Consider the following 12,706-nt stretch of genomic DNA (forward strand, 5'->3'; position numbering starts at 1 on the left):
TAGATTGGGAGCATTACTCTAGCTCCAACACCCTTGCCCAAAGGTTCCTAGAATTCATAAACTCAAATGCTATGGAACAACTTGTTACCACTCCCACAAGAGGGAAAACATACTGGACCTGATCATCACCAACATGGGGACTCTATGCTCCAGACCAGAAGTGTATCCCTCACTGGTAAGATTAGACCATAAACTGATCTCACTGGATATTCACATCCCGACCCCACCCCCTGCCCAGAAAACCACAGTGAAAAACTTCTCTAAAGCAAATTTCACACTCCTCAAAACCGAGGTGGAATCCTTCAAAGCCCCTGGGCCTGTGGAAAATACGGCCCAGACCGCAGAATCCTTTATAAATGCATTCTATGAACACCTTCAGGAATGCATGGATCATGCAATCCCAAATAAAACCAAGACCCAATCCTCCAAAGGCAGACGACCTGTCTGGTGGACCCCAGCCATAAACAAACTATACAACAGAAGGAGGAAGCTACTACATGATAGAGCAAAATCCCAAAAAGGGAAGGCATCTCTGATCAGTATTAGCAAAAAACTAAGGGCACTCATAAAATCGTCAAAGGCCAGCTTCGAGAGAAAAATTGCACAGGACACTAAGGATAATCACAAGGCTTTCTTTAGTTATGTTAGGAACCTGAGTGGGAATTCCCAGATATGCTCAGAATTAGTCCAAAATGACAAAAAATACACTGATCCCACAGACATTGCCAACATCCTAGCTGACAGGTTCAGCGCAAACTTCTCCCCCCTCCCCACCAAAAGGGCAAATATCTATCCCAGCAGAGTGCTGCCCCCCTGACATCTCAGATGCTCAGGTGGGAGCCGCCCTCTCCAAAGCAAAAAATACAGCATCAATGGGACCAGACGGTGTCCCAGGCTGCGTCCTACATGAACTCCAAGAAGAGCTAAACCCAAACATAAAACTATTGTTCAATCTCAGCCTTACTACAGGATATGTACCCAAAGAGTGGCGTACAGCAACAGTGGTCCCTCTCCATAAAGGTGGTGCCTCAACGGACCTTGGAAACTATTGCCCCATAAGCCTGACTAGCTTGGTCTGCAAAGCTATGGAAAGGATCATCATGGACCTCATAAATAAAGATATTGTGGACCTACAGACACTGGATCCTACCCAGTTCAGCTTTGTTAAGGGCAGATCCTGCCTCTTAAACCTGGTTGACTTCTTTGAAACAGTCACCAAGGCCATTGACGAAGGGAAGGTGGTCCACACAGCCTATCTGGACCTCGCAAAAGCCTTCGATACAATACCCCACTCGGGCATTATAGATAAGCTCACCAGCTTAAATATAAACCCCTATGTCACTAGATGGGTTGCAAACTGGCTCAAGGACAGAACCCACATGGTTAGAATTGCTGGAGCCATGTCAGACTCCAAACCAGTTACAAGTGGCATCCCACAAGGCTCAGTCCTGGGACCTCTCTTGTTTGGTATATATTTCTCGGAGGTACAGGCCAACATGGAAGGACTGTGGCTGACCAAGTTCGCAGATGACTGCAAACTGGGCACCATAATCGACTCTCCAGCCGACACAAGCATCCTCCAAAAGGGCCTCATAGAAACAGACAACTGGTGCCAGAGCCATGGCCTCAAGCTAAATGCCAAAAGTGTATAGTCATCCCTTTGGCAAAAACAAAGTGCCACAAATTACCACATAGGTGGTAATCCATTAAGTACAGAAGAAGTAATTAGGGACCTGGGGACCCAAGTTAATAGCAATCTCTCATTTGACAACCAAGTGGCCAAAGTGGTTAGAAAAACATTTTATATAGCCCACCTAATCATGAAGGGATTCACATCTAGATTAGGGGAGGTCATCGTGCCTCTTTACTCATCCCTCATCAGGCCCATAATCGAGTACAATGCCCCTTTTGGGATGTACCTTACCAAACACCTGCAGCAACTGGAAAGACCCCAAAAATACCTCACCAAGAGGATCAAAGGGCTCAAACAGATGCCATATGCTGCCCAGTTAAAGAAACTCCAGCTCTACTCAGTGGCATACCGCCTGCTCAGAGGTGACCTGTGCCTGACGTATAAGGCCATGTCCAACCCGGAATTAAGGGACATGCTGCACCTCAAAAAATCCAAATCCCATCGAGCTACACGCTCAAGAGACTTGAACCTCAGCACTGAAATAAATAGGACATGCTGGAGGGACAGATTCATAACCCAGAGGCTCCCTTCACTCTGGAATAAAATCCCAGTCCAGGTTAGGCAGAGTCCCTCATTGACTCTCTTCAAGAGGAATCTTGATGAGTGGATGGGAGATCGTAGGTTTACCTCGGGTATCACTTCTTTGTCACTGTTAGACAGAGGCACAGTATACTAACCTCGAAAAAGGGCATAGCAAAATAAATTTAAAATGGGTGGCGAAAGCCAAACATACTCTGGCTAGGCTTATAAATGCCCTAGGGCAGATAGCCTAGTATGAACCTATGAACCTATGAACCTATGGGGAGGATGCATTGAAGCAATGTGTTTTTCCTGCATGATTTTTGATAGAGTCTAGTAACAAAATTCCCCATACTGTCTTTTTGAATAAAAACATATAAAAGTATAACCTCTTTCCTGGATACATGTGAAGTAAAACATAGGAAGGAAATAGTATTATTTAAATAATCAATGAAATCAACTAGCTGTGACTCGTTACCTAACCAAACCAGAGCCACATCATCAACAAACCTCCTATAGCATAAGAGAGAACCTTTGTATGGGCTATTGAACACACACTCTTCTTCTCATCTAGCTAGTACCATGTTGGAGGAGCTATTTGCACAGGAAGTGCCCATAGCTATGCTACCATTTTGTAAGTAGTAATTTCCCAGAAACATAAAAATATTATTTTCTAGTACAACCTCAAGAAAAAGGCACACCAAATCGATCTGTCTGATATCTATATCACTATGTAACGTTAGAAAGGCCTTAACCATACTAATGCCTTCTAGACTGGGAATGCAGGTGAACAATGACTCCACATCTAGGGTAACTAGCAAACAGTCATTCAGGTCAGCATCATTGCCTTGAATAAATGCATATAGGTCATTTAAAAATTGTTGTGCATCATTAAGCATAGTGACTACATTGTTAAGAACCGGATGTAATTGCTTATCTATAAATATAGAAAAAGGTTCCGTTATCCATTTCCTCCCTGAAACTATAGGCCTGAATGGAGGTGAGACTAAATTTTTATGGACCTTGGGAAGGCCCTGAAAGACTGGTATCACAGGATATTCAACACTCAAATATTGTGAAAATTGTTCAGTAATCAAAACTTTTTCTAAACAATCATGAATAGTGAAGACAATCGTGCATTGTATATCCATATATAATCAAACACAATGTTCTCATAGACAGAAACATCATTTAATAGCTCATTAATACAGTTTACATAATAATCACTATCAAGCAAACAGCAGCTCCACCTTTATCTGCTCTGTTTATAATAGCACTATCATCTTTCTCTAAAGCCATTAGGGCTAATTTCTCTTCCTTATTTTAATTATGGAACTTAGGTCCCTTAGGCTTTTCAGAGCAAGGTGTAGATGTTCCCAAAAATAATTGAAATAAATCTTGTTCACATTTCCTACAGAACACCTCTAAAGTGGAGACTGTAGGTGGTTGAAACAAGCTCGGTGTATAAAAACATTTCCACTTAAAGAATAGTCAGTGTTGTTAAAATGCAACTTTAAAGCTACATGTCTGATAAAGAGTCTTAAACTAGTCAACACTCCAGAGAAGTCTGGCACAAAAGTCAAACCTTTTTCTAGTAACAATATTTCAGCTTGAGACAGTACCTTTTTATGAAGATTGATAATCAGGGACTCTGCATAATCTTCCAAATGCGTTTGAGTGTTGTACCCGATGTTTCGTCGACATACTGACATACCCGAGTAGCATATGTTTATGTTGAAACTCAAAAAAGTTGAAGGTATGTCACAACTGTACATTTTAGCTACTTGTTCCATGTTTCCTGTATTTCAGTAGCCTTTTTTTCTTTTCTTTTCTCTTCATTGTTTGCACGCCATTTACCATTGTGCATTCCCGACTGGTAGCCGTCCCTAGCAGTGAACTACAATTCCCTGCCTAAGGAAAAAGTGCCTTCTGCAGTGCAAACAAGCCTAGTGCCAGTATGCGGCCATCAGCACTCTGGATAACAGTGAAGAAAATTAACTTGTAAGGTAACTTTCCATGCGGCATAAGGTGTAAGTGCAGCGAGCTTAGAGAAAAAAAGTCAGCTGATTCACGATTCAAATCCAGTTAACTGATAATTTTATGAGAAGGTCTGAATACATATTTATACACATTTTATTATACCATTCTCAGTATTGCTAATGTGAACTGTCTGTCCACTGTCATATCATTTGACATTAGCTACATTTCTGATAATTTGTGCCAGAAATTAAATTTGTGATGTTTTGAGGAGATGTGAGAAGGATGACTGTGTCACTGTAATGCATTTCTTGCTCTGGTCAGTGCTTGGTAAATCCTATGATTGAATTAAGTTTTCCTTTCAGCTTTTTTCTCTGCTGCTTTTTGCATTTGCTGTCCAGTTGGCAGAGCACAAACGTGATTCACTTCTTAAGTAAAAAAGTGAAAAATTTAATTTAGGCTACCTTCTGTAGTGGTAACAATCCAGGCAGCTGTGCACATCTGTCAGCAATTAGGATAGTACTTAGTGAAAAAATTCCATCTCTCAGCTAGCTATCCCTGTGGCACAAAGTATAACTGAAGTGACTTTAAAGACCAGTGAGGTGCAGAGTTCCAATTCAGTTAACTGACAATTTTACAGAGGGGGTTCTGAATACATATTTTTACACATTTTGTTAGATCACTGTGCTGTTGTGTAAAATACATCTATCCTCAGTATTAGTAACAGCATGTCAGGTAATGTCTGTCCACTTTTACAATATTCGTCATTAACTACATGTCTGATAATGTGCGCCAGAAATCTCATTTCTGATGTTGCAAGGAGATGTGAGGAGAATGAATGTGTCCCTGCAATGCACTTCTTGCTCTAGTCATTGCTAGGTATACCCACTGAATGAATTCATTTTCTTGTCAGCTTTTTTTTTCTCTGTCGTTTTTTTTTATTTTGTTTTGCATTTGCAGTCCACTCAGCAGTGCACAAACATGGTTCACTGCCTAAGAAAATCAGTGAGAAATTTAATTTACACTACCTTCTGTAACACAAACGACCCTGGTAGCAATGTGCAGCCATCAGCACTCTGTATAGTACTCAGTGAATAAATGCTACCTATCAGGTGACTTTCCCTATGGCACAAGGTATAAGTCCAGTGAGCTTAAAGAGCGAAAACAGCTGATGTAGGGTTTGAGTCCAATCAACAGATTCTTTTACGGAGGTGTTAGAATGCCATTTGTCACAATACTTTTATTAGAAATCTCACAATAAATGCACATGAATATCATAACTACGTTTATTACAACAAAAGTATCAATCACATATCATATGTTACAAGTCATACCATTTTTTCACAACCAACCATGATTATAACCAGCACTATAAACCATATCGGTGTTTAACATCAAGTCTCAATAGCTTGAGCCTTGCACGTGGCCAAATGTCACTTCTATTTTTAATACCTTATGTGCTTATTGTGTTCTCAGTGCCAATGTGTCTGGAAAGCCATTACTTTTTTTTTAAATACCTTTATTGAATTATCACTTGTGACAAAGGCACATTTACATTTATATAAAAGCAATCAAACTGTATTAACAGGTTAAAATTAACAAACATTATGCTTCACATATATTATTATGTATCATATAATCTAAGCAACATTACACAAATTATTAATTCTTGCCCCTTTTTTTAATCAAGAAACATTGCCCTTTTTTAAACAAGAAACATCTTTATTAAACCATCACTTAAAACATGAGCAATCAGACATATATATAAATGAAAACAAATCACACCGACACAATCCTAGTTGCAAGCATTTTACATCACAAACCATACTGACACACTCCCAGTTGCAAATATTATACATCACTTATAACCTGGCTAATTGTTTTCAAACATTAAATAGCTCATTTAAGCCCTGCCTTCTTTTAAACCTCATTCCTCCCCTGTATGCATTGTTCCCACAATTCCCATTTTTCCTATGTAGTTTGCTCCTACCTTTTTCTAAAGAACTCAGCTCTAGTTGTTTTATCTCTGTTACTATATACTGTGCTTCCAATTGTGCAAATGCAGTTTGCAAGGCTGTGCATCTTTGAGTATAAGCTGTTAGACATGAGATCTGAAATGGGCAGCAATTCAGACCAATATTTCTAGCTTGACTGCTGCAAACATGACTGGTGATTGTAAGGATTTGCTCCCAAGTGTAGAGGGTGGCACAGCTGCACAGTGGATACCACTGTTACCTTACAGCAAGATGTTCATCAGCTCAGTTCTTGGATGTGTGCACTTTGGCTACCTAATCCAGTGATAACTCCATCCTTGCATGTGAAGCAGTACACATACAAGGACATGGTGAAGCATCACAGTCCCTGCAAAGAAGCAGGTATGTGTGGCATCACCTGAGGGAGGGATTATGGCTGCAATATAATTTAATAGATCTGTGGTTATACAAAGGGCAGTGAGGGATTCACCCAACAATTCCCTTCCCACAAAATAGGCATGCCTATTCTCCCCTACCAATGCCATCAGTTATCTGAAACACTAATTACCTAGAATTAGTGCCTCAGGTGCCATCAGTTACCTGATACACTAATCCTAAGTAATTATCACTAGGCTTACACTTCAGGGGCCATTGAGGAGCCTAGCCCAAATTCCTAATTACCCCCAGCACCACCTGATTAAGGGATTTGCTCAGGGTCACACAGTAGGCAAATCAGGGCAGAGGGAATCAAATCCTGTAACACGAGAGCTTTAACTCTCTGCACCACCTGCCAGACCTATTAAATTTGAGTCATCTGGACTATAGTCAGAGTTTTAGCCCTCTGTGCTACTAATGCAGCTCAGAATCAAAATTAGTCGTTGCAGCTGTTTGTCTCTCATCATTATTCACCATTATTACTATACTGTATACTGTTCATATAGAAATGTTGCTGGTAAAGACCACACAATAGCTACTAAGCTGCCATATAACTGTTGAGGAGCCATAACACTATGTACAGGCATATAGGAGCTTGTTACACACAAGTAATCACTATTCACTGAAGACTGGACACAGGTACAGATTTTTTACAAGTCATTGGGTCTGGTAATGAGATCTGCCTGCTCCCAGGAAGGCCACCATAAATTTGACTTCCATCTGATGAGCAGTTTTCTACTCGCAATGGTCACCACATTACATAAATCAAAACTTTTAGCAAACAAACTAACATATGCCAGAATAAATTACTATTCAAGAACAAATGTAAATAATCAGTTCATGATATTGTATAACATACAATGGCTTTCAATTTTCTAATTAATTGCCTTAAATACTATGTACTGTACAACAAATTATGACATCTCTCCAGCCACATCTTCGGTCATTCATTACTCCAATATCACTATCCATGGTCAGTTATGTCACTGCTGTAAGAGTCTCTACCTGTTATATTTATCGTCCTTGAGACTACTAGAAAACAAGTATTGCATGCTCTGTTAAAGTTTCAGACTTGATCTTGCCAATGGAGTGAATTGAGTACTTTTACAGCTACCACCCAACCATGCTTCATCGCTGTTTACGCCAAACTATTACTACATGCTACTGGTTTGTGTTGATTTGCCATGCTTTACATTTGTACATTATATTTTGTTAAATATGCAATGTTTATCCTCTGTCTCTCTCTCTCTCTCTCTTTCTATATATATATATATATATATATATATATATATATATATATATATATATATATATTTATACATATATATTTATATATACATATATATGTGTATATATATATATATATATATATACATACATAGATATTTTTTTTCTTTCCCTCTGTAATTTACTTTGGGATTTTTCTCTGTGGTTCCCTTCTGTAAATAGACGCTGTCCAGTAAGACCAACATGGTTGACAAATATAAATAAATACATGCATACATATGAACATACATACAAAAATAAAATAAAATAAAAACTCTGTATTTAGTGGTCCTCAAAGTGTTCCTCAGCCATAATACCTGCTGTTATAAACAATACTGATTTCACCAATTAAGGACTGGGACTCAAAAAAAAATGGTAACATAGCCATGTAGACTAAAACAGCATGATCAGAACTGTGCAATTCAACCCAGCTATGATCAAGTACAAAGCAGCAGAACTCAGCTCCGACATGCTGGGTCTAGATCTGCATAAAGAAGGTCATTACTGGAAAAAGATGTATATGTCACACAAAGAAAGGGACAGCACCATAGCATGTCACTTAATTTAGAACTAGAGGTGGGTAAATTGCATACCCATAATGATGCATATCCACAACAAAGCAGCAGAACTCAGCTCCGACATGCTGGGCCTAGATCTGCATAAAGAAGGTCATTACTGGGAAAAGATGTATATGTCACACAAAGAAAGGGGCACCATGGCATGTCACTTAATTTGGAACTAGAGGTGGGTAAGTTGCATACCCATAATGATGCATATCCACACATACATCAGCATGCTGCTTTCTTCCAACACAGGAAATCCAAGAGCCACCAGAAGGGCTACACAGCAAAGTCACCACTACTTTTATATACTAAATAGAAAGTATATAGGGAAAGAGCAAACAGAAGAACACACGGGAGGACCACAGGAAGAAAAGACTGATGTGGGGTAGGGAAGGAAGTAAGGAAGTTTATTTTCTTTTTTTTTTTTTGCAGGACAGACACCATTTTCTTTTCTTTCTTTTTTAAGAGAAGTAGAGAGAAGGGTAGCATGGGTTAGGTGTGGATAGGAAGGAAGGTATAGGGATGGCAGCAAGAGCAGACAGACAAAAATGATTGACAAAAACAGAACACTTGGTGATGGGGAAGATTGGACAGCAAACTGTGGTGAGGAGTGACACACAAGAAAACAGAACAGTACGCGGTGGGAAAGGGTGAGGAGAGGACAGCCTGCTGAGCCGCACAGCAGTGAACACATGCAAACATCATTCACCTATGTAACTGGTCCAGTGTTCAGGGTCGTGCAACTGGGCTACTCCACAAGTTATATAAGGATGCAGTCTAGGGTAACAATCTAAGTGTTAAGGTGCCAGTCCACCACAACTGTCACAGGACCTTCCATATCCTACTGGGTGACCCAATTTAGCCCCTTTGGTGGCACACCCTGTTAGGCAGCATACTTCCCCACCAGAAAACAGCTCCAGAAGCCACTAGTGAACCCTCCAGGTCAACCTCCAGCAGAGAAGCTATGCTCGTGACTGCTGGGGACCCAGTAGGTGGTAACAAAGCAGGCAAAGTTTATGGTGGACAATGCCACTACACATCTAGGGCTGTAGCCAGCACTTTGATAAAACTGGATGTAAATGGAGAGAAACAAAACAGCAAAGGGCAGATAATAAAAAAGAAGGTAGCAATAAAGAAAAATGCAAAAAAAAGCAATGAACACTAGATGGGTTTACCCAGTTCTGTACTATAAGAGTCAGAGGAGGAAAAAGAACAAGTGTTTTGGTATATTGGCAAGCTAAAAGGGCATTAATGCCCATACTGGAAGTATATGTTTGTATGTAAAAGTGGTCAGCTGAGCAATGGCAACACAAAAGCAATATACAGGACTGGGGCACATCTATTGCAGAACTATATGGACTACATGGTGGTGTATGACAAGAGGTACCCCATAACCTGACAGTAGCACATAGCATGAATTTCAAGCTCTGTGACTATAGTGGGCATCAAAATTAGAAAAAGTGGCAAAACTGTACCAATGAATTACACAATCCTGAAGAGGTTATGAGCAGGTAGTATACGCTGTGAGGCCAATGCAGGAATGCTTGACATAGGATGGCACCAGACTGCATATTCCATGCCTCAGAATAGCAACAGAAAAGCACAGTTGACATGTTATCCCTGTGGTAAGATTGCTTCAAACCAAGTACAACACTACATGCTAGCCCAACACTGCCATGCCCATGGTATGCCAGGCATAACTAGCACAAGCATGGACTGAGCCAAGGACAGTCAAGCAGTATGATATATCAGACTCATAAGGGCAGTCTGGAGTCTTGCATGATGATCACACAGCTATGAGACATAGAATGATGCCAGTTGGTAATGTATCACAGCAGAAACCTACACCTGTAACTGCAAAGTTCCATGCAGTGCAGTCAATTCTGCAATGTTAAGGCACTGTCAGAAATACTGGGCAGTAAGAAGAACAGTGTCACACTTACAACTGCATATACAAGTTATAAGGATCCCAAAACAAAGCAAAGCAGTCATTGACATTTTTGAAGTTCGTTACCAGCATTACAAATCCATACAGCTAAGTAGATGAGGAAGAAATATACAGTTATGACAATAATTCTATAATCATACTCCAATGCATAGACAAACATGCCAGCATCTAGTTGTGGATCAGTCTGTTGGGTCATACCTCCTCAGAAGCTGAAAAAAGAAAATAGAAAAACAAATACATCATACCCATGAATATCAATAACTGTTAACAGGTGCACAATAAGGCTTTCATTTGTAAAACCATTTATCAGTTAGTTAGCCATACTGTAGAACTCAGGCTCTTTCTCCATATTCTTTTCTGCTTGCCATTGGCAAGAAAAGTCAGGGTGGCACTTCTTGAGGTTACTGTACTGGTCCTAACACTCACCAGAAATGGTGATGCTCAGGAGCAGTAGTGTAGCTAGAGTGTGGTGAAATAGGCAACTCAGAGTGTTGGGGTGTGCAATCAACCAATCCCAATCTCTAATGCAATAACAGCTTTTAAAAGTAGGCAGGGAATAAACTGTAGCAACTGTTTACTAAATTTGTTGCAAGCAGTTTGCTGCAGTTTATTACAAGACATTTATTTATTTTAATTTATTTTATTTTTTAAGTAAAACATGAGAGCCTAGCGTTCCATGCAGGCAGGGTATAAATTGTAGCAACTGTTTGCTACATTTGTAACAAGCAGTTTGCTACACTTTATAAAATGAAGAAAATATTTATTTATTTATTTGATAAAATGGAGGCTTCATACCTCTCACCTGTCCAGATTTTCACAGAATGTCCAAAATTTTGCCTCATGTTTTTAGTCTGTTTCTCATAAAATTATGATTTTCTGGAAAATCACTGGTAAATCATTGAGGACTGAAATCAGAAAATAATGGCAGACATTTGAGTTTCAGACTTCATATCCTTCAGTACATCCATGCTAATTAAATCATGTTATTCCATCAACTTTCTAAGTTTGTAAGAACAGTATTTAAAAAGTGTCCCTGTTTTTAGGCCTTTGCCCCCCTCATTATTTGTGGCTTTGCCCAGAGTTCTTGCTGTAAGAGGTTGAAAGGTATGGGATAATTATCAGGCGTAGGGCACATAAACGAGTCCTGAATGGCTAGGCGAGGGGGGGTGTTATGCATCTAGCCACCTGGTTGGTATGCCAGTAGAAGGAATGGGCATTTTTTTTTGAGGGGGCAATGGATCTGTAATAAGCAAATTGCTATTCACAACAACAACGTAGAGATTGGCTTAATTCAGTAAAGGGCTTTTTTAGCTCTTCACTTGAAGAGCTGAGGTGGTGGAGGGCTGGTTCATGGTACCAGTATAGAGTGCATGTTGAGCCAGCTATGCTTCTGCCTGGGCCATCACTTACTACCTTTCAAAGACAGTGCTAGCTATCCAGCTTGTACTGTGGCCTTTTAGATGAGTACCTCAGCAAATGATCACAGTGGTGCAGATACAGTATGTACAGAAATATCTTGGTCTCCCTACTGCACATTGTAGAAGCCCTTCCAAAATCAGCCCTTCAAGAAGCCATAGCCACTTGCCAGGTTGAGACCAGGAGGTAAATGGTAACTTAATCGCATCAACACACATTGCAGACACTATATCATGTGTATCACCAGGAAGCATGGCAATGTGGTGTAGCCTGTACCAATTTGTACTGGCACGACCACAACAAATATGTAGGAAGTGAGGGCAGCTACATACTCTCTTACTATCAACAAATATACTGTACACCAGTGCTGAAGATTATGGTATTATTGTGCCATCCCACCCCAAAACTGTATCCATCCAATCAAATCTTATAGCTGTTGCCATGTGATATATTAATAATTTTTTTCAGTTTTAAAGCTCTCAACACCAATAATCGCATTTCTGATTATGTCATTCTTTTATATGTTTTATATTTGTCGGTTGTGTAAATATTGTATATTTTGATCCCAAGCTTGTAGTCTGTAAACTTTTCTTGTTATTTCATCAAAATTGCTTCATTGGGATAATTGCTGAGCTACGAACCCCATAACAACATGGAAAAATCCACTTTTGTCACTGCATTGCTCTTTGTACTATTACATTTGCTATACTATAAAAAGAATATTTCAGCAGAGATTATTGCAGTGTTTAACACAATAGGAAAGTGCTCTGCAGCAGCTGTGGTTAGAGTGCTCAGACCAGGGACAAGTAAATATGTAGAATTGATATGTGTACCTTATTAGGGGAGAGTTGCTCAATACAAACGTACAGAAAGTGAGACAGACAACACAGGGAGGCTGTAATGGGGAAAGTGGGCA

This window comes from Protopterus annectens, chromosome 6.part0 (assembly GCF_019279795.1).
Source record: "Protopterus annectens isolate FY-2018-M chromosome 6.part0, PAN1.0, whole genome shotgun sequence".
In the NCBI taxonomy this organism is placed as follows: Eukaryota; Metazoa; Chordata; order Ceratodontiformes; family Protopteridae; genus Protopterus; species Protopterus annectens.